Source organism: Scaptodrosophila lebanonensis, unplaced genomic scaffold (genome assembly GCF_003285725.1).
Source record: "Scaptodrosophila lebanonensis strain 11010-0011.00,11010-0021.00 unplaced genomic scaffold, SlebRS2 tig00000080-arrow-pilon, whole genome shotgun sequence".
Lineage (NCBI taxonomy): Eukaryota > Metazoa > Arthropoda > Insecta > Diptera > Drosophilidae > Scaptodrosophila > Scaptodrosophila lebanonensis.
In genome coordinates, this window is record NW_022060561.1 from 1,544,453 (window position 1) to 1,569,249 (window position 24,797).

A 24,797-nucleotide genomic window follows, 5' to 3' on the forward strand; every position below is an offset into this window, starting at 1 on the left:
GCGCCATGGCTAGATGAACTCCTCAATATATGGTAGTAGAATAAATCAATAATGTGTATATATTGCCAACAGTTTTGTACTATTACCGTACACTAACAAGAGTATGCAAATACCAGTACATACAATAGCTACACTGAGCAAAAAAGCATAGCAATTGTTACTCTAAGAGCAAAATCTGATTGACACACCAACAAGGATGCCCACCGGGCAAGTACAAAGAGTGGCTGCCATTCACACTCGCTCACTTACTCGCTTATTTACACACACACACACACACACACACACACACACACGTACACACACACTGTCGAACAACCCACGCAGCATGGCATTGTCCTGAGTGCGCCAAAATGCGCTCACGGGCATAAGTAAATGTTGTTGTCACCGGCGCTGTTGGTGGCCCATGGCCAATGCTGATGCAGATGCAGCTGCCACGGAATAATTAAAGCAAATTTGCACTTCAGACAGTCAACCGTGGAAAACAACAACCAACAGCACCAGCAACAGCAACAACAACAGCACCAGCAACAACAACAGCACCAGCAACAACAACAGCACCAGCAACAGCGACAACAACATGCCCACAATTCTGGAAACCCACAACAAGAGCACGAGCTCAGGTACTCGTCAGTCGACAGCATCAACAATGGTGGGCGGGAGCATGCGGACGCATAACAACGCCAGTGAACCGACCGACCAAACAGCCAGAAAAGTATGTGAAATATAATATGGAACACGACAACAAAGCCAGTGAGTAGCATAAAGTTGTGCAGGAGCGGATTTGAATGGAGCAGCAGCAACATCCACTGCCTTTCAAAAGGCTATTTATACATATAGCCAGTTTGCATAGACGGCTCAGACTAAAAGCGAACCTAACAAAACTACATAATGAAAAAAGGTTATCTCCCAGACAGATTTCTAAAAGACTGTGTAGAAGCCTTTGCCTGGCAGTTAGCCTATTCACATAAAGCAAGTGTTTCATATTCATGCTCGTATGTTAAAGACACATTCAAAGCCACATGAAAAGATTAATGGAATGGGATAGGAGCCTTTCCCAATAACGAAACTAAAAATATATGTTTTTAGTTCTTTAAGATGAAATAATACTAGCATATTAAATATTCAGTAAAGATAAGTAAAAATTTTACTCAAACTGCAGGGGAATACTGGCTACATATATAAATCTTACATACATATATAAATCTTATTAAATACTTACATAGTTATTTAATATTCAGTAAAGATCATATTTATACTATAAGAGGAGATTTAAATTGTAGTAGATTAAATATATTAAACGATAAAGGTTGAACTATATTACGAGGGATATTTGGTTTATTATTTATGAGAATTATTGGAGGAAGAATATAAAATTGATTAATTTTTCCTTCTCCTTATATAATTTGTTTACCAATTTATATAAAGTTGTTAACTTTATTTGTTTGTATTATTGTTAAAATATTTCTCAAAAGGCAGTCAAATATTTGCTATAATACATATGTACATATATATATAAATATAAATATATAAATATATATATAAAATCTTTAAATAATATAACAGTAAATACTTTTTTATTTATTAAATTCATAAATTGGTTACAACAAAGTCCCTTAAAATATTTTTGATCCTTTTCTTCCGCATAATATGGTCAGAAACAAATTTCGTAGTTTTCTTCAACTTAAATCCTAGATTATCAGACTATGACTATTTTATAAATTCGTTACACAAGGCCCTTAAAAAAACTTTTGAACCATTTTCTTCTGCATGATAGGTGAGAAAATAATATCGTAGTGTTCCTTAACTAAAATCGGGAGCGGATGATTATTTGTGTGATTAATCCGAAGTTGCGAGGCTTATATATTCATAAATAATAATATTTTGCAACATATTTAAGCACAGAAGTGCGTATACTTGCAACAGTTTGCAGTTCATTCCGTTGATTCTTCACACAATTATGTTGCCCTCATAAATATGCTACAATTTTTTGTTGCTTGCGCCCCAGGCGCCCAAAAATAAATGCCCTTCAAATAGTTCTGAATGCTGCGCGACGGCAAAATGAGAGCGCGCGCAAACGAACCGAAATAACAACAACAACAACAACAACAGCAGCAGAGGCAAGCGTGTGATGCTGAGCGCGACAAGGACCAGAATGCCAACAGCAGCAGCAACAACAATAACAACAGCAGCAGCAGGAACTATGTGAAAAGCCAACAATAAACTGAGCTTGCGCCAAATACGAGATGTGGGGAAAAGCGCGCTGCCGACTCTCACGCGGAGACAACAATAGCGAGTCGATGGGAACAACAACAAAATCACATATACATACACACACAGCTAAACTCGATGGCAGAGCAACAGCAGGACCCGAAGAGCGTCCTGGCGTCTGGCAATCAGTCGCATTGAACGGTGAAACCGACCAGGCGGCCACATCATTTTTGCGCATCCCTGTCAAAGTCCAAACTCTAAAGTTTTCCTGCCCGAAAGATACCAAATGCTGATGCCAGAAGAAATAAAAAGTGGCTAGCAAGGAGGAAAGGAAAAACAGACAAACAGACAAGTTGAAATTGAACTGTGCAAATTGAAAGAAGAAGCAGCTGCCAGCCACCAGTCAAACAAATTGGAGAGCACACGCACTGCCTCTGTATTAGTAGCAGTAGTGGTTGCTGTTGTTGTTGTTGTTGCTGTTGCTGCTGCTGCTATTACTGTTACTTGGGAGCATAATATTTTAACGCAATTAGAGACAGCAGCACAGCATTCGGATTCGGTGCCAGAGCAGGAACGAACGCGCAAGCAAACGGACACGCAGCGCGGATAGAAAGCAAAAGCAAATAGGAGAACACACCACAAATAATACAAAAAGAAGAAAAAAAAACAGCACACGCAGCAAAAAAGTTTCTCTGCTTGAAAATTATACATTTCATTCCAAAAAAGATCAAGAAGTGAAGTGAGTGCGCGTGAATTTTTTACCATCCAAACAAAAAAGTGTCAAGCGCACCAACTACAACAACAACAACAATAAATTAGTACCTCGAAAATAGGGAAAAAGGTAAAGGTAGTGCTAGTGGTAGGTTGCTGCTCAATTAGGCGGAAAATACGCTGCAAAAAGAAAACGCAAGGTGCAAACAAATTGTTGAATATACTTCGGGCAAGGTGACTAAAAAAAAAACCAGAGACACAAAATAAAATTAAAGCAAGTCCATGTACTATACTATATATCCATATGTATGCAGCGTAAATAAATTATAAAAAATCGAAAGTGTAAATTAGGCATACATAGATAATTTAAAATAAAAAAAAAAAACTAACTGCGAATCGCACAGCGAAAGCGAAGACCACAAAAATTGGCGGCGTAAAAGTTAAAAAGGACAAAGGCGATTAAGCAGATTTTATTGGAAGTGCGGGACGCGCGGAGGAAGCGGCAAAAGCGACGGCGGCACTACGAACGCCACGTAAAAAGGTGAGTGCAAATAAGTCATGCAAAAAAGAAGGCAGGCAAAGCAAAGCAACGAATTAGAAGCAAAAGGCAGGCACTACGCTTGTTCGTGTTTTTTTTTTTCTTCTTTTTTTGTATTTTATTTTTTGTTAGAGGGCGCCCACAAGAAAAACGCCCCAAACAGATTTTTCTTGAAAAGTGACAGTCGTAGCCGTCGTCATCGTCGTTGGGTCGCTGTTGCTGTGTCTGCTCTTGTTGTTGTTGTTGTGGGTGGCCTATGCCGTTGGTGTTGTCGTCGTCGCGACGCCTTGAGAGGCTGCGTAGGCGTCTCGTGAGCATCGCAGCCATTGCTGCTGTCAAGCTCATTGTCGGCAAAAAGCGCGAGCAGGGCACGACGAGCTGTTATACTTAGGCACACGCACACACACAAACACACACAAGTAATCGTTCATACATACTATATAAGTAGTACATACACACATATCTCGAAACAAGCTTGTTAATGTTGTTCTTGCTATGTTTTGACCGTGTTTGCTAGCTGTTGTTGCTCCTGTTTCTTGTTAAGTTGCTTGTTGTTATTGTTGCTGCAGCACCCCGCTCTACACTCTTCTCTGTATAAGAAATTGTGCTTTCATGCTACCTGTTTTGCTGTTGTGCTATAATTAAAGGTTTCTTATTTTTCGTAATTGCTGCTGTAACTCCGCCATTGTTCCACATCACTGCTTCAGATCCTATTAACATTTTTTCAATTTAATTAATTATTTATTTAAAAGACCTCCTATGCGTTGTAAAATCTGCATACGAGCAGTGGGAAAAGGGTATAGCACGGTGGCTTTACGCTAAGATGTATAACACAGCTAGCCGAAGGGCAAATAATATTCCCCCACCGGGTCGGAGGCGTTAATTAGACATTATTGTAATTTGATTAAATGTCTCCTACTTAGGCTTTTCTGGCTTCTAAGATGATTTTTATAATTTTTATATATTTTTCTCCTATGCCGACAGTCGATATTTCGATAAATAAAAATAACTAAATAAAACTCAAATTATTTTATAATATTATAGGGGGCAGAAGTATATGTTTTAGAGAGTAGAGAGTTTATATAATCGAGATATAAATGAATGTAATGTGAGTCACTAATACGTTGTACTTCTTAATTAAACTCTTCAATTCAAGATAGACTAATCGACCTATTTGTTTGGCATTTCAAATTGCTTGCCTGAAAAAATAAGATATTTGTAAATGTTCTGCCATTCTATTCTATTCTTTATTCTATTTTCATGTTTAAAATAAGTTACCTATAATCGTATCATTGTACCTCAGTTCAACATTTCTAAATCGCAGCTTTAATGTAAAATTTAGGCTATGAAAGAATGACATTGTTGCTTTCTAAAAGCTATATATTCTAAATATTCTAAAATATATTTGTTAATTCAATAAATTGTTGCCATGTCAACCATTCAACAATCTGGGTATAAAAAAAGTTCCTTAAAAATTAATCAAATGGAAAAGAACTTCAAAGTCACTATAATTAACTATATTTTAATATTATTAAAATATTGTTTGAATCCTTTTGTTCCATCCTTTTGTTTTATAATTATAAAGGCAGGCTTCCTGCCATAGTCATTAACTCAATTCTAAAACTCAATTTTCAAATCACTGATCCTAAAAAAATTTATAGTAATGTTACGCCATATTTTTGTGTTTATAGCATTTTTCTTAATTCTTGTTCGTTAGTCACCAAAAAAATATGAAACAGGACGCTATCCTAAAACAAAGGTTCCTATCTGATATTTTTTGTCAAATTATTCTTGTTGACGTAGTGGATTGTTTTTTCTAATATGCCGTTGGATTTAATCGTTCGTGTTGATAGTGTTGTTGTAAGATACCTGTTGTTGTAGCACCTTTCGCTTATGTTGTTGTTGCTGTTTCTATTTCCCAGGCTGTCGTGTTAAAAACAAACATAAGCAAACAGGCAACACAAAAAAGAAAATGCCAAAGAGCAAAGGCAAACCCAAACCTGGGCGACAACAAAAACAACAACAATAAGAATAGTAGCAGCAGCATTAACAACAAAAACAACAACAACAATAGCAGCGCAGACGACGACAATGATGGCGGCGACGGCAAAAGCTGTTGGCGGCAACGATAACTCATGTCCTGCTGACATTTTTGGGTCAAAAACTAAAATATTATGTGCAGGCAGTTGTGTGTGTGTGTCCCTTTGGGTGTCGGTGTGTGTGTGCGTGAGTGGTGTTTTTGTTTTTGTTTTTGCTGTTGTTGCTGATGGTGTTGCTATTGCCGCTGTTATTGCTATTGTTGTAGTTGTGTATGTGGCTTGTAGTCATTATTTCATGGCATGCCAAGTCGTGCCAACCTGTATGTCCATGTCCCTCCCTCTCGCTCACTCACCCCTCTGTATATGTGTGTGTGTGTGCGTGTACGACTATATTTATGTGTCTGTCAGTGTTTGTATGAGTGTGTGTGTGTGTGTATGTCTCTGTCTGTGTGTGCGTGTATCGCATTCCGGCAGATTAAAATTGCATCCGGCTAACAAACGACACAAGTATTGTGCGTTCGTTGATAAAACAGAATTACCAACACAGACACACGCACACACACACACTAGCACACTAAGCCCCAAAGAACCGTTTAGCTTAGAGCGGTGAGAAGCTCTGGCAAAGCTTCAAACAAAAAGAAAAGCAAGCCAGCAACAACAAAAAAATAGTGAAGGCCAGAGAGCAGGAGAAAAAAAAACCCAACAAAATGAATTCATGGCAAAAGTCTTAATTGAAATTTTTGCTTGAAATGTGTTTAGAACGTTTTACGCTACTTTTTTTCTGCTACTTTTCATCTGCTGTTGTTGTTGTTGTTATTGTTGTTGTGCCACGTAAATGAAAGCGAGCCAAACGACAGGAATTGACGGCACGGCCTGAGAAGGCGGCTCAGGAAAAAGCAGGCATACAAAATGGTGGCGGTAACGGAAATACTGTTGAAAATCAATACAAACATAAGTACCAATGCACGCATGTTAATATAAGCAGATAATAATCTTATGTTATCTACAAGTTATCTGTCACTGTTGCATACGAATGTAAGCATAAAGAATATGTATAGCAAAAGTGTCAGTCTCCAATAAAACTCTAAAGCGAACAGACGCACGGCGGTCCGCGACTATTGTCTTTTACTTTACTCCTACTGAGCCCTTCCCTTTTCAGCGAATATATAATCTATTCAATAGGTTATGGGCCCAGGGCATATAGGCTCATAGGAGAAGTTCAAAGTATTGTGAAATAGTAATCGTTTGGTGACTCAAGAAATATAACATTTAAAAAATGAGTGCGCTATATCAAATAGACAAATTGGAAGAGCATAACTATGACTCATGGAGCATACAGATGCGATCTGTCTTAGTGCACGCGGAATTGTGGAGTGTGGCATCAGGTGCTGAACCTAGTAATACTGAGAGTTCAAGGCCAAAAGATGAAAAGGCATTAGCAATTATAACGCTAAGTGTAAAAGCTTCACAATTGGGCTTCATTAAAAATTGCAACACTTCGTACGAGGCATGGAAAAAGTTAAAGGACGTTCATCAGCCGAGTGGACCTGTACGGAAAGTGTCGCTGTACAAGAAATTGCTAGGCAAACGCATGTTTCAAGGCCAAAGCATTTCAAGTTACATACACGAATTTAACGAAATTCTGGATGGTTTGTGTACAGTTGGCATCGAATTAAATGATGAGTTAAAAACAATCGTGTTGTTGTCAAGCTTGCCCGAACCATACGAAAATTTTGTCGTCGCCATTGAGACGCGTGACAATTTACCGTCATTTGATGTGTTATGTATCAAGCTGATGGAAGAGGGAGAGCGCAGAGGCAATGCAGATGGAGAGAGCGAGAATGCAAGAGCATTTATAGCTACGCAGCAGATCGTCGCGCATTCCAAAGCGAATTCAAAAAGGAATTCAAAAATCGTCGTTTGCTACAACTGCGGCGAAAAAGGGCACTACAAGGCACAGTGCAAGCGTGAGAAAATTCGCGGTGAAGGGAAAAAGCAATCGACAAAGAAAGAGATGGAAAAGCAGAGCAGCTTGTTAAATGCGTTGGACGTTGGAAAGATAGAGAACAACATGTGGTGTCTGGACAGCGGAGCAACAAGCCATATGTGTTGCGATAAGACGTTATTTTCAAAATTTATTGCGCACACTGAAATGATCGGTTTAGCTGACGCTGGTTTCCTGAAGGCCGAAGGCAGAGGAGAGGTGAAGTTACAGACAGAACTTTGTACCTTGGTGTTGTCAGATGTACTGTATGTACCGAAAATGAATGGCAACTTTATGTCCGTCAGCCGGTCAGTGCAAAAGAACAATGTTATACATTTTGGGCCACATTTTGCTAAAGTTATACAAAACGGCGAGTGTATACTGAAAGCGAATAAAGTTGGGAACCTTTATATGTTTCAAGGCAAACAAAATAGGTGTTATTCCGCAACTGAATCAGATGGTACATTGTGGCATAAGCGTTATGGCCATTTAAATTTTACCAGTCTGAAGGAAGTGATCAGCAAAGAGCTAGTGCGTGGTATTGGAAAGGTTTTTTTCCCAGACAACTTGAATTGCAAAACGTGTATGCTAAGCAAAATACATGTACAGCCATTCCCAAAGGTAAGCACTAACCGTGCCGAAGAGCTGTTGGAACTGGTTCATGCTGATGTATGCGGCCCATTCGACACGAAGTCACTTGCTGGATCCAAATACTTTCTGACCTTCATCGATGACAAGTCCAGGCGTATATTTGTTTATTTTTTGCGGAAGAAAGATGAAGTGTTCAGTAAGTTCGTCGAATTTAAAAACTTGGTTGAACGGCAAACAGATAAAAAGCTCAAATGTATTCGAACCGACAATGGAGGCGAGTTTGTCAACACAACATTCAACGGTTTCCTGAAACACCATGGTATTGCAAGGCAATTGACCGTGGCTTATACTCCGCAGCAGAACGGCGTGGCGGAAAGAGCAAACCGGACATTAACGGAGATGTCCAGATGCTTATTGGTGCAGTCGGGCCTAGGCGAGTCTTTGTGGGCCGAAGCAGTCAACACAGCAGTATACATAAGAAACAGATCACCTACCAGTGCACTGAACAACCTGACTCCAATGGAAGCGTGGACAGGTAAGAAACCCTGTGTTAGCCATCTAAAAGTTTTTGGTTCCATTGCAGTTGCACTTGCAAAGGGTCCCCGTAAAGGCAAATTCAAACCCAAAGGGCATGAGTACCGTATGGTTGGGTATTCGGTAGCAGCCAAAGGCTATCGGTTATACGACCCAGAGACGAGGACGATTGTCGAAAAACGAGACATTCTATTTGATGAGCGTTGTGGTGGTCATACCAATGAAGATACCGTTACGGTAGATTTTCCTGCATGCGAGGTTCAAGAGCATGTCACTCACACGGATGGTGACAGAAGCATCGACGACGATGACAGTGAGCACAGTTCTGACGACAGCAGCTCCAACGCATATGAGAGTGCAGTCGAAAAAGAAGACTCTGACGAGGATACTGTGAAGATTGGGCCAGGCCGGCCTAAAATTGTTCGAAATGGTAAACCTGGTCGTCCAAGAAAGCAATACAATGTGCTTGGAGCATTGGTTGCTAGTGACGTAATGGTTCCGACATCCTATGATCAGGCCGTTGGTAGCACACATGCAGTATTCTGGCAAGAGGCGATGCAAAAGGAATATCAGGCACTACAATCAAACGAAACCTGGCAGATGGCTGATTTACCAAAAGATCAGCGAGCAGTTGGTTGCAAGTGGGTATACAGCCTGAAACGTGACTCTGATGGAAAAGTCGAACGTTTCAAGGCACGACTCGTTGCTAAAGGGTGCTCCCAGAAGTATGGCGTGAACTATGTAGAGACGTTCTCACCCGTTTGCAGATTGGAAACCGTGCGGTTTATTTTGGCGTTAGCAGCGGAATTGAAGCTGTACCTTCACCAGATAGATGTGTGTACCGCCTATTTGAATAGCGACCTGCATGAAACTGTTTATATGAAGCAGCCACAGGGATACACAGATCCCAATAATCCAAGTAAGGCTTTATTGCTTAAAAAGGCAATATATGGATTGAAGCAGTCGGGGCGCGAGTGGAACTCCAAGCTCGATTGTGTACTACAAGGCATAGATTTTGTAGCATGTGAAAATGAACCGTGTCTTTACAAAAGGAACGGAAGAGGTGACTTATCATTAATCCTTGTTTATGTTGATGATATAATTATAGCATGCCGATCAAAAGAGGACTTGGCCAACATCAAGTCAGCCATTACAACATCGTTTGAATGTGTTGACAAGGGAGAGCTGCATTTGTTCCTTGGCATGGAAGTGCAGCGCGACGGTGAGCTTGGCGAAATTTCGCTAAGCAATTCGCAATACATCAAAGACATATTGCGTGAACATGGATGCGAGACCTGTAGACCTACAGCGACCCCACTGGATGCTGGTTTCCAAGTGATATGTACCAGCGAGCATTGTCAAAAGGTTGACATTGCATCCTACCAGTCTTCAATTGGCGAGTTAATGTGGCTGGCGCTTACAACAAGGCCAGACATATTGCATTCCGTTGCCAAGTTAGCTCAACGGAATCAAGATCCGCATGCAGAGCACCTAGTGGGTGTAAAACATGTGCTTCGATACCTGGCGTCAACTGTGGACCTGAAGTTGCACTACAAAGAGTGTGGACAACCCCTTACCGGCTATGTGGATGCAGACTGGGGTGGCGACCGCATCGATCGCAAGTCGTATACTGGCTATGTATACTACTTGGCTGGAGGACCCATATCCTGGCGATCTGAAAAGCAACGCAGCGTGGCACTTAGCAGCACGGAGGCGGAGTATATGGCTCTTTCAACTGCGTGTAAGGAGGCCATATACCTACGGCGTCTTATAGTGGAGATTGGCTGCGGTGACTCGAGTACTCCAACTATTCTTCATGGCGATAATTTAAGTGCTCAACAATTAGCTAAGAATCCTGTACACCATGAAAGAACAAAGCATATTGATATTAGATATCATTTTGCAAGACAGGTTGTAAACGAAGAACAAATTGTTTTACAGTATACATCAACCAATGAAATGATAGCTGATATTTTAACGAAAAATCTCCCTAAAGCGAAGCATGTTCATTTTACAAAGCTGTTAAATTTGATTTGAAAATTTTTGTAAAACATGTTTGCATTGAGGAAGGGTGTTGAAAATCAATACAAACATAAGTACCAATGCACGCATGTTAATATAAGCAGATAATAATCTTATGTTATCTACAAGTTATCTGTCACTGTTGCATACGAATGTAAGCATAAAGAATATGTATAGCAAAAGTGTCAGTCTCCAATAAAACTCTAAAGCGAACAGACGCACGGCGGTCCGCGACTATTGTCTTTTACTTTACTCCTACTGAGCCCTTCCCTTTTCAGCGAATATATAATCTATTCAATAAATACCATATACGAGTATGTGTGTAGTGCGTGTCCAAGTGGTTTTGGCTCCGGCTCTGTGTGTGGGTGTGTGTGTGTGTGAAGGCTCTCTAGGAGTACAGCAGCAGTTACTTAAATAGGTACAACATGAATTAATTAAATTGAATTTAGTTTTTAGAGGAGTTTCCAATTTTCAACTAGCTTAGGCTTAATGGTAGCAGAATACTGGTTTAATCAATTTTATACTTGTATAATTATTTTGAAAAAAAAAAAAAATTTCCAACAATATTCTTTGCTTCTGCGAATCATGAAAAGGCTATAAATATTCAACAGCTTCTTAGAGTTTCTTGTAGTTAGAATAAAATTATATTCCTATTTATTGGATATTTAAATACGTAAGCTATTAAAAGCTCAATTGTTGCAGAGCGATTGTCTGGAACTACTCCAACCAATTCATAATGAATAAATCATAAATTATAAGTTTTATTAAATTATAAATAAATTCACACAAAGTTCATTTCATTCCACAAAGTCTTGTTTAACTTTTTATTGTTATTGTAAGACAAATGTTTTTTTATTATTTCGAAATGGTGCTACAAAAGACACATTTGAATAATTATATTAATTTCTGAATATTGTTTTGTGTGATATTGAAATAAAAATAATATTAGTTGCAGAAAAGAATCTGTTCATTTTCAAATAATTCTCTGGAGATATGTAGCGTTAATTTTAAACAGAAAAATAATCTCTTTATTTCTCTCAATTATATAAAAAGTGTTGGCACATTGAATTAAATATGATAATTTGGATTATAAATAAAAATATAATAAAAATAAGAAGTACTGTATCTGATTTCCAAGCTGTAGTTATAAGCAAGTTGTACTTGTATTGCCTAGATATTAATAGAATACCTATTCACTTGATTGCTAGTGTACCTGTAAGCCACTTCATGTGTTAGCATGTGTGTGTGTGTGCGTGCTTGAGTTGTTAGCAACAACTTTGTTTGCTAGCCGTGGCAAAAGTCGTGGGCAAAAGGAAGCCTTTGGCTAATGTTTCTTTGTGTATTTCCATAAGATATTTTTTCCTAAATTTTTTTCCTTCTTTTTTGCACTTGCGTTACTTACAAGCGAGTGCGTTGGCAACCATGTGTGTGTCTATGTATATCTGTGAGTGTGTGTGTGTTTGTGTAAAGGCGTTTAGATAGAAAGCCTTTAAACTAAGTGGTAGATATGGATGCTCTAAAGCAATTACCAGAATGTACACACAGCTGCTCCATGAACTGTACCAAATTTGCTTAACTTGTATGCATTTAATCCGAAGTGCTTGCGCAAAGTATGCATATTAGGGTGCTTTGAGAAACTTCAACCGCTAACTAAGTACATGGCTTCTCAATTGAATTAAATCAACTTTAAGTTTAAGTTGACCCACGTGGCGTATGAGTAATATTTGAAGAGCTTTTATCCTAATGCATCCCACTGGACACATGAATAATATTCAAAATGGACACGGTCTAGCTTTAAGTCATGTTGAAATAACTCTTGTATGAAGGCCAAAGGTCAGGCAGGCATCTTCATAGTGAGGAGTCCCACTAGGCGTATGATTAATATACTCTTCAGCTGCCTGTCTCAGTTCGTTGCTTGTTTTCAAACACACAAACAGTGAACATAATTTGCCGCTTTGTTGAATGTATTTATAATTTCATTTGCCAGCTTGATGTTAAACATTAGAACTAATCTCTTCCCTCACACACTCTATGTTTATAAAGTCATATCATTAGCAAAAGGCATTCTAAATTTACAAAGGAAACATTTATTTCAACTCCAACAAGCTGAACAACACTCATAGCTAGAAGAGGAAATGCCTCCCCTTATTGTAAACTTTGAATATTTCGGTTTAATATTACACTGAAAATGGAGCCCCTAGAATTTAGCAAGTGCAGGATAGCTGGATTTGAAATAATTCCAAATGGAATAATATTTATGTTTAAGGTCAAAGCTTATATGGATCCACTTTATTTAAATATAATTTCTTTGCACAAAAGTACTCCTCAATACAATGTTTTACTTTCACGCACAATTTTTAAGTCCTAAGAGTTATGTTCTTCTCTTAGGCCTCCTCTATTTTCAATGCTGCTATGATTATGGACAAGGAAAATGTTAATAATGTTATTTAATAATCGTAGCCCCTTGTGCTGCGATGATTTATATTTTCTATTCAACGCCCTAATGATTCCAAATTTAAAAATACATATTCGGTCTTTTGTTCAACACGAACATATTCTCCGCAGAGTCGGCCACAAAAATGATTGTTAATGGCATAACATAAAGGTGCACATGAGCTGAAGGCGATGCTTTACATACATACATACATACATATATCTAGTCATAGCCGTCTGTCTAGCTCAAAATGGGTTTTCTTTATGCGCTTTAGTAAAAATTTGAAATGGAATTGATGTTGGGAAATGTATGCCCATTTGAAAAGTTTGTATGGCAGAGCATTTTCGCATTTTCGCATTTTCTTAAGGCACAGACAGACACTGGAATATACGAATACTATGAAGGCTGGAAGAAAAAAGAAGGAGCAAGAAAGAGGGAATCAAAGGCAGGCGCATACACACTCACAATTACACGCCCATTTTACTTTATCTCTGCTACTGTTACTGTTACAGCTCGACTTTTTGATGCTGCTGCCTACACACATACATACATATTTAAATACATGCGCACACATTTATATATATATATATGTGTGTATATGTAGACAGGCGACCATTTGACTTTTGTGTGTCGCACTGTTTTGTGGGTGTTTATCTTGGCCAGGAGCAATATAGTTTATCTATGTGCATGTTTGTTGTCTATATAGAAGTATGGGTGTGTCTGTGTGTCTGTGTGTGTGTGTGTGTGTGTACTGCTGCTGTTGTATCTGTTGTTGTACACTTTTCCGCACTTATTCCATATTTAAGAGGCAATTTATATTCCCTTTTTTTGCTTTGCGCTCCACGCTGGCCAGCAGCATTCAGAGAAGACTTCAGCTACAGTTTCCGTTTAGGTTTTCAGCGCCTGTTTCTGGCTTGGCTGCCTGATGACGATGGCACAACATCATCAGTACAAAAACCTTTTGCTAATGTTGATGCGAGTAGCACGCCCACTAGTCCAAACACATACTCGTATAGTAGATATCGTTTAAGAACAACTTGCAAAAGGCAGACACAAATGTGTTTCCTAGCTTTTTATTCAGCAGATGATACCCTATAAACGCCTCTTAGCAAACAAATATGGTTTATCGAACTGAACTTCTATGTAAGTTACACAACATTCAATCATTTGTGCAACTTCATTCTCGAAAGGATAACAATTGAACTTACTTTTGTGCCACTTATAGGAGTTATGTGAAAGCCATTATTCTTAGCCATTATTCCCTAACTTGTACATTGCCTATAGGTTTATTGTTTTCTTTACTCATAAGGGTCGAAAGCGTGTAATCATGTAAGTCCAAAGGATGTCCAATGAATTCACTTTTCTGCCTATTGCTACCCCGAAATGTGCAACTCACTTTGAATGCTGCTGCCGTCTACAAGCTTATCGATTTATAAGCATTATCTAGATACGCGATTGTCACATTTCGTTGATTAAATACTTTCTTTAAAAGCTATTTAAGGCTTCTGCATTTATTTTAAGAACTAACATTAATAATTCGAGAAATAGCGGAGTTCTTTGCAAAGCAGCTGGACTTAGGAATTAAAATTAAATACACACCTAATTCTGTTTTTACACGGTAGATTGATTCCAGAAATAACCGTGTAAAAAACACATTGATCATATGCAAAAATATACGTGATTATCTCCAAAGAAATATATATGAAATTTTTAATTTTCAGACCGTGTAAAAACAGAATTAGGTGTATTTTAAAATTGCTTTCAGTTTGAATCTTTCTTTAAAGCATTCTATATATATAAATAAATATGTCGAATTAAACACTTAAAAAATATCAAGTAATCTGAATCTTTCAATAAAATCAAAGTAAATACTACGTAACGTTTCGTAAAGTCCAGCGTGAAAAGAAACCTCCTTTCCATTGTTCTCTTAAAGCTCTCCCTCATCTCTTGACCTCATACATTTTTATCGTTATATCAAACTTCCATTGTCAAATTATAATGAAACTTTTACGCCATTAAAATGGCAATTTTCGCGATTTTACCGCACTCTATCTAATCGAGGGTTATTGCAATTGTTATTTTATTTTAAAAACTCTTTAAATTCTCATTTGCTGAGAATTTGTTTTCCTATTTCGTTATTTATAAACAAATTGGTATATACGAGTACTCGATTGTATCTAAAAAATGGCATTAACAATTTCCACTGTACAAAGGAGAAATGAACGAGGCCTAAGCTGCAAATTCCGATTGCGTGTCGACCCAACACATAATATATATATCCACCTCTCTACCCGAGCCCACACCGTGGCGGCTGTCGGCTGTCAACTTGGCAACGTGCAGCCAATTATCATTTTTTGAAATGAATAAAAACGCTTTTGACTTTGGCCAAAGTGGGAAAACCTTTTGGCGCACGTAGCATCATCTCTAAATGATACGCGCCCGCACCTTGCGGCTATTGCAATGCCGTTTTCCCGACAACATGGACCGCTTTCTTACTTCCTTCCATTCCATTCGTGCGCTGGTTCTCTTTTATTGTGTCATAAATTATTCAAACGTAAACATCATCAGCAGTACCGCACTGGCTTTGGCTTTGGCTTTAGCATTGGCGATGACGATGACGATGGCGTTGACGCCAACAGCACTCAGCAGGCAGACAGACAGGCAGGCAAGGAGGCATAAGGCAGGCAGGCTGGCAGACAAGCAGCAGCGAAGGCAGGAAGCAGGCTGAAAAGCAGCAGCGTCCTTCTCATTATCAACAGCAGGCATACAGAACAACAAATAAAGAAACACACACGCACACCCACACCCACACTCACACGCACACTCACACCCACACTCACACGCACACTCACACCCACACGCACACTCACATGAGTGTGCACTCACTGTTACATACACAGATGCGTGCACTTATTTATATATTTTATTCGCTCGCTGTCCCGCACAGACATCGAAACAATGCACACTGAGCTCTAAGGGCAACAACAATAACCAAGTTATGTTATAAACATAATTTTTTTATTTTATCACATAACTACCTCGCATACAGTTGATTAATTTTCATCTCATTTAGAGTATGCTTGTAAAATCGCAATGAAACACTCAATTGCTCTTCAATTTCTTCATCAGTGCACTTAATAACAACAACTATAATTGGCCTAAAATATGTTAGATTATTATCTTTGTATTAACTTTTCTGCTCGTTTACTGGTGAGCACGCATTTGATACTCTTTTGATTAGTTTCTCTATAGATTGCCCGCTAACTTGAATTTAAACCAAATTTAAATTAATTTATGCTTTTTGATTTTGCTGCCTATTTTAAGCTTTTAAAACATAAAACTTTTGCTTAATGTGAACGCTTTCTTTTGTTTTTCAATTCCTTTTTTAAAACGACAGCGGAATCGGAAATAGAAATGCGAACTAAAAAGGACTCCCAATAGAAATAAAGTATGTTGAGAAATAATAGTCAGAAAAAATAGTTCCGCAATTTTTGTCGATACGCCTCTGTAAAGTACATCTTGCTAATGGAAATTTTTGTAACAGAATCGACGAAACTTACGCTAAATAAGCTGAACTAGTATCGGGGCCATAAACATTGTTCAAAATTTCAGCTACCTTAGCTGAATTTCTCAAAAACAAATTATACAATATGCAGAATGTTTAACACAATTTATGTCACAAAGAAATCGACGAATCAAGTATTGACAGAGAACTTTTTGGAGAAAAACCAAACAAGCAACCAAAAGCATGTATTTATTTTTTCCAACCGCTTAATAACAATACGTCTGCAGCAAGTATGTAATTTTGATTAATTTCCTAACTCCGCATTTTTTAATTGGAGCCGTCTACAAAAATGAGGAAAGGCTCTGTGCTTTGTGAAAGGCAATTATAAATTCTATGAAATGTTTATGTGTCGCTCCATAATCGGGTGAGTTGTTAAGGCACTTTTTAGAAAATCCAAAATCTCTTTTCAATTTTGTCAATTAAAATCGACTAACAGCATAAGAAATTGTTCGCATTAAAGTGAAAATAACACTTTTCAAAATATTCTTAGCTATTGAAAACTTTATGTTTGAAATTTTAAAAGAAATTTTATTTTAAAATACGGACGCTTATAATTTTCTGCCTAGCTTTTAAAATAAAAATTTTCAGCATTTTTGAGTCGCTCAAAATTAATGGATATGAAATCTATAAAATGATGTTCTGTTATTCTATGTCTTTATATAAAAATATAATTTAATAATGTAAAAATTGTTAATTGGAATTCTTACATAGCCATTGCAATCATAAGTAGTTTGCATATGTATGGGTATTTATTTAATATACATTTTTATTTAATTAACATTTTCCATAGTCTTAAAAAGGTGTTGAGCACATCTTTTTACTCAGATAATAACACATGAAGCGAAGGACAATAAGAGCATTGCACGATTTAATCCGAAGTTTCTATATAATTGGTTCCAATGTGCGGGGGCTGCTGTAACCGCGCTTGGCTGCTGTACCATAAATAAAAGCAGCATCGCCATCACTTGATAAATAAGTAGTGCACGTAGGCATTCAGCATAATGAAGCGTGCTCCCCCCGCCACGGCCACCCACGCTCCATGCCCCTCGCTCTTGCCATCGCTCTCATCCTTCTACTCAGCTGACAGAGTAGCCAATGGCAACAATTTGTTGAGCATATACTATATTATATGTACGCACACACGTCGTATACGTAATCACGTATTGATATGCAATTTTCTGTGTGTGGGTGTGTGTGTGTGTGTGGGTGTGTGTGTGTGAATGTAATGGAACGACACGTTATCAGGCACGCTGATTTATGCAGTTCATTTCACAGTTTCAACTTTATTGTTTTTTATTACACAATTATTTTCTTTAAATGCGGCAGCACAAGGAACGTGTGTAAGGGGGCCGACTTGCAAATTGAATTTATCCCCCCAGCCAGCATCCAATTTCAGCAATTTTAGCAATTATATGCTGTTCGCATACTCCATGAAGTCATTACAACACTGATTACATGATAATTAAATTGTTTTCATTTTCAATATGAACGAGCGAGCCGAGCCCTGCACGTACTCCTATATTGTTTGTAGATCGCAAACTTAAAAACGGGGGAAAATGCAACGTTGCGCAAAAATATTGTTGATTTAATTTGTATATGATGTTCATAAAAAGTTCAATATTAACACAAATCATTTAAAATATACTTCAAGAGCAATCAAACTTTATTATACTTATATTTTATTCCGTTTATCAACAAAATATCGGCTGTCGAAAACGATTACATACGTTATAAATCCGGCTTGAAAGGCAAGCCTCAAATGATGGTAATGCCTCCGACTCTGATTAAAATACATTAACAGACCCAATAAGCAAAAAAAGGGAAATGAAATTGGTGCCAAAAACTGATAAGTATAAAGGACACATTTACTTCTTATTCTAAGGAATTCTAAAAATAGCCAATTAGATGACTTCATAAGAAAAGGAAGGAAAGGAAATCCTCCAACTCAATGGGGAAATTTAGTTGCCAGTACGGCAAGCTCTGCCTCACAGCCGCAAGTGGTTAAAGGTTTTCCTGGATATGATTGTAGAGAACACTTGTTATAGAACAGACAGAGAGAGAGAGAGAGAGAGAGAGAGCTTTGTTGATAGTAAATGAGAAAGATCGTTAGAACTCGCAGAAAAATAGTTCATATTTACGATTCTTGTGGGCAAATTTATAAAGAAAGTAAAGTAAAATAAAGCAATAAAGAAAAGTTGTAGATCAATTATGTTGGGAATTAAATTAAATTGAAAAATAATTAATTAAATAAACAAAATAATTAATTAAATAAACCAAATAATTATTAAATAAAAAATATATATAAAATAAAGAAAGTTATTACACTACAACACTGTCCTTTAATACACATAGATTTTGAGTTAAAAATTATCTTGAAATTTCTTTGTTTAGTCTTAATACTTAGAACATTATTATTATTGTTGTTGCAGAACCCAAATGTTCTTTGCTTTCTTTATTAACAAGTAATATGTATTACTATATCTATTTATTTGATTTTTTATGCTCCACTACCCATTTTCAAACCGATCCAATCAAATAGTTTCGTTGCCCAAAACAATTATCAATTTCCACTCCGCATTGGTTTATCGAACAAGAAAAACGGGCTATTTAAAAAATAAATAATCGTGTCACAAAACAAGTTAAAGTATATATTTTCAAGTATTTATTTAGAATTCGAGATGTAATCTCAGTGACTAACATACATAGCTCGAAACATTTGGATAATTAATGAGTGGCTAAGCCAGTCCATGAAAGCTGCTTATCTTGGTATAAAAATAGTTTTTTGGATTGGATTCTCCTTCATAGGCTTTTCTATATTTTATATATTTTCTATTTTTCTCCTATATCGACAGTCAATGTTTGTTGACATAAATAAATAAATAAAATGCTGATGGGTTTTATTTTGAATGTACTTCAAAAGAATTCTCAATTAAGGAGTAGTATGTTTTGTACATATTAAAGACTTCATTTCATTGCAATGAAGAAAACTCTCCCTAAGGCAGAAAAGCCATTTATCTAGATTACAAATATTTTTGAATTCAGAAATGTACGCTGAATATTAAAGGTCTCCTTGATATATCTATGCCTATTGAACGAGTTGTGGCCTGATACCGACACAATATCAATAAAAGCTTTTATTAGACCGACATTTTTCGAAATTTGTAGGCATTCATCTGCAAATCATTCGGTTGTACACTTCGGGGCATGTTAGGTATGCTCTAAATATGCGCAAGAGTATTGTATTTTGATGTTTCATGCTCCTCCATGGAATTGCTGACAACACACTGCATATGTACGGATCTACATATTTTTGTACATGATGTGCACATTTTGCCGTACAAAATGTTTTATTGTTTCAAACAAACAGCATAGAAAATACGAGGATAACTTAACAACGCCCGTTGTGCACATTTTCAGCTTAAAGGCAAACGAATTTGGCAAAACACTCCACATTTGTTGTTGTTGGCTCGTACAAAAGTACAGAGATACATAATCATATATACGAGTATACCCAGAGTATACCCAGCCGTGTATTTTATGTGTGCGTGCGTGTGTGTGTGTCTGTGCACATTCGGATTAATTCCATTGGCACCGATTGAAACTTTTCGCTCCACAGCAGCAATAAATTACAAGTGGATATATTTACAATATATTGTATAGTAAACGAGGCACATACATACATGCATGCCTGTACAAATATCGTGTGATTGTATATTCATGCGTGCCGGCGTGTGTGTGTGTGTTCGTTTGCTGCTTTACATTATAGTTGGGCATTAAGTGCATCCTTTAATTTACATATTCATTAAATTACAAACGATCGCAATTTCCGCACCGAACGCTGAACACTGAACAGAGACAGAAGGAGAGAGAGTCACAAATTGTGAAAAACAAGCGTTACTACACGAAGGCGACATGGCGGAGGATTCCCGAAGCCATTGGACGTCCTGTGCCCAAGCTCTGGGTCACAGCTGGGCCGCCATTGAGGATGATGAATAAACTTGTAGAGCAGCATTTGGGCGTCGCATTTGCATTAAGCCCATTTAATTATACTAAGTACATAGTAAATACGCCAGAGTAGTTGCGTGTTTATGTTTACACACCAAGCGCATGCCCGGAGTGCGAAGGCAACGGACATGGAAAGACACATACTTGCTCATATGGGGACTAGGGATGTCCTCGAACCTCCTAAGATGATGGGCGAAATGTTTAATGTTTCGAAAACTCACGATAAATCACAATACACGCGCATATGTTTAAAGCCACACATGAAAACAATTGCACTTTTTGAAAAAATAACACTACTCCACTACTAGCTGAAGTTAGTTTAACAAAAGAATAATAAATAGGTCAGAAAATATTACGAAATTAATTCATTCCCGTTTTAAAACAAACATAACAAAAATTATTAAAGACATTAGTAATCATAAATGAATTATAACCAAACAAAGATCGTGAGCGAATGACTGAAATCTAAGAAAAATGTCAATACTATTTAATTTACTTCATCGACAAACAAAGCTGTCGATGTAAGAAAAAAATGAATACAATAGAGAATTTTTTAACCAAAAAAAGCCCATAGACATTACAAAAATATCTTATAACGAATCCGATGTGGGGATTTTCTTTGACAGACACTTTATTTGAAATTTGTTATCTTTTTCATAAATAAATAAATGCTTGTTTATTGACTTTACTCTTCAATGTTTAATTACATTTCTTTAAATCGTTCTTATTACAAATATCCAATACAAGTTAAATTCATAATTAATTTATTGAAAAATGCAACTCTACCCGACAATCCTCATCTCCAGAATCTATAGCCAGATAAAGCTAAGGCTTTCTCCTTTAGTGCATAGCTACGCAAACGTTTTTGCCATAAATCTTCTCAATAATAGCAATAATAGAGCATCACAGACTTCTCAGAAGACACCATCCGCTTGACCTTCCAAATAACTTTTAATTTTCGAAGCCCCATTTCTCCATATCTCTTATTTTGTAAGATGCCACTACTTAATGCACATGAACTAATTTAATAATTGTTCTTTTAGGTCAGAACTTAAATAAAGCAATAATTTATTTTAAGAATAAAAGAGAATTAAATCCAAACTATTATTGCTTTTTATTTTGAATACTTCGATACATAAAAAAAAATGCATTCCCATTTTAAATGAAAACTTTGGAGAACTTGTTTCAAACTACTTGTATTATTTAAGTTCATTGCATTTCATTTATTAGTTTATTTAATAAATCAACAAATAGTACTGTCGATACATATTTAAAAACTATGAGTTAAGGGATACTTAAATACTTTATACTCCGATCGAATGTTTTAGAAAAAGTGTCCACCGAAGAGAAAGTTCGGATAAAAGAGGTGTCCATTAAGGGAGTTTACACTGTATTTTTTTTTTAAGAGAAATCATTATCTTCTTTATAAGATTATTAGTGGCTTTTCACCATGATTTAAAAATTGTAATTTTTATTCATTCTCTCAAAATTTAATGATTAATTATGAGTTTTACTTTACAACTTAACTAATAATCATTGTTTTTGAGCCAAAATATAGAACTCATAAAATAATAATTATTCTTTGAGTTTTATTTTACTTTTTTTATCAAAAATAAAACAATCTGCAATTTTACATGCAAATTTTTTTTAAAGACGTTTTTTGAAGCCCAAAACTGTACTACAAGTATATGGGTTCGTCTTGGCTTATTGTTTAAATTTTGTCCGTATTCCCTATGAAAATTATTAATTATTATAATTAATTATTATTTCAGGAGTTTTTTTTTTGCTCAAAAAAATAAGGATTATTAGTTAAGTTGAAAAGTAAAACTCAAAATTAATCCATATACTCTCAGCGAATGAATAAAATTAAAAAGTAAACATACTTTGGTAATTTTTAAATAACACTTTTAATGATTCCAGCCCCTGAAAACAATTCCATTCCCATTTTAAATAGGATGCTGTGCAAAAACATCGTAACTTTGTATTGCAGATACGCTCACGCAGCCATCTCTGCAGAGAGGCGCACACATAAAACACAGCGCAAAGTACACTACACTTCGCATTATTACGCACTACACTGTGCTACAAAGTGTGTGTGTACACACAGTACGTATTTACATGCATGTCGGCTTGTTGATTTGACGCAGTCATAAATTATTTATGGCTGCGTGATTTTGGTCAATTCCTGGCTGTCGCAGTCGCAGTCGCCACTAGCCAGTCATTGCTACTGTCATCATCCCAGTTGATATCTTCATCTTCATTTCCATGTTAATCGTTTCGTGTGGCAATGACTATGTATGTGCACTCGTTTATCCCCCAATGTCCTCAATCCCTCAATGTTGGGCCATGTGTTTACATAGTGCGAATCGAGTGTGCGGCACATGTTTCAATTGCGAGCGTTTCGCTCATTTGCATATGGATTTGCTCTCATTATGTGTTTGCTGTCCTTGGGCAGCAATTAGGGATTCTTCACGGGGACACTGTACGAGTATGCATTGGTAAGCCGAGAAGCCGATAAATATTGCGACTTTTTCATGGCCTCAAGATAGGCTTAGCACAAATCCTGTGGCCACATGGCGTATGAGCAACGACGCGTGTTTCAAACCTGGGGTTACGTTCCTAGAAAACTAGGTTACTAGATTCCTAGATTTACTAGATTTCGACACATGCCCAAAACAAATGCTTCTTGTTTAAATTTCTGGTCCAAATATTTTCAAAATTAACAATAATTTACTCCAAATGTTGAATATTTATCATTAACAGATGTATCTTATTAAAAAGGAAAAGCCGTTTTCGTGGCATTTTTCTTTCTTTTTTTTTTTGCTTTCTGTGGTCTTTTTGCTTGCAAAAGAAAGGATTTGCGATTGTTTATTAGCTTTTAACGGATTTTTTGTACCACGCCTTTTAAAGTAAAATTATTTTTTGTAACACTCTTATTGACTGATTTTTCCAAGCTGCTAGCATATGCGAATCCTTCTTGAAGTTTTTCTATCGAGGTTTTCAAAAAAGAAAAGATAGCAAATTTTTAATCGTCTTAGACCGAGTTCGTATTGAAAGAGGTCTAGAATTAAGCTTTGGTTTAGTCGCTCTGAAGAGAAAGGCCGCCCTCTTAGCAGAAAACGTTTTTATTATCGTCAGTAAATGTGTAAATAAGTAAAACATTTAGCCGACTACAAGATTTTTGTTCCCCTTTTCATTTACAAAAGTCTTTCTTCTTCAACTGTAATCAATTTGTATCTCGTTTCTTCTGCCTGAATGCTACCAAATTGTCCACTTGACCTAAAAATTGCCGTTATATTTCTTTGCCTTAAGTGCTTTTCGCCCAACACATTTGTGTACTCGCAAATAGAATAAGATGGCAAACTTTTCATATTAATCAATACCTTAAATTTAATGTTGATTGATTCGGTATGTTCGCAATCATACAAACAATGTCGCAATGTAAAAAAACAACAACAACAACAACAACAAATCGAAATCACACTTCCTGCGAATTGCCATAAAAACTTTGACTTTGGCCCAACGAGTGCACAATGAACCAATAATAATGTCTTGGCCATTTAATTTGAACAAAACGAGAAGCCATAAAGCTGCAATGCGTAAGCTATTTAACAAAAAAAAAAAAAAAAAGAACAAGAAATACTACCTCAAGGGTCTGTCTATTCAAGGGTCAAGGGTCTAGTCTTACTTACATCCAGGAGTGCCTTCACAAAGGCTGTAGCAGTTTCAATTTTCATTGAAAGGCATTACATTTTTAAAATTATAATTTACTTTTGACCTTTTTTCACCATCCCAAGCACTAACATGATTTGTTTTGCCTGTGTGCCGTGTTTGCTTTTTACTCTATTTTTATTTTGTTTTGTTTTTTGGACGAGTGCCCGTCTTTGTGGCTGCCTTCCTGTCAGCATTTATACCCTACATGCCAAAGGCTGCTAAAGAGTTGGGGTTTTGTGTGACCGGCAGTTGTTTGTGCCGTAGGTTAGTTGCCAGTTCAAGTTTAAATTTCAAGGCATATTTATAGTAACTGCAGCCTTCGTTTATAAATAAAACCATGGATTAGGCACTAAATATTTATACAGATGTATATGTTTTTAAAAATATACTATATATTTACAAGCAACTGGAGGCTAAATAAAAATATCAAAACTAATAATAATAAGATAAGA

General features: G+C 36.8%; 1 protein-coding gene across 1 annotated transcript in view; it reads left to right on the forward strand.

Annotated features, from left to right (window-relative positions):
• Window positions 1-3,239: 3,239 nt before the first annotated feature.
• The window catches only part of LOC115625759, a 48,259-nt gene continuing 26,701 nt past the window's right edge, over window positions 3,240-24,797 (forward strand). Inside the window, exon 1 of the mRNA XM_030520917.1 lies at window positions 3,240-3,460. The gene's annotated coding sequence lies outside the window, so the exon portion shown is untranslated. The remainder of the gene's footprint in view (window positions 3,461-24,797) is intronic.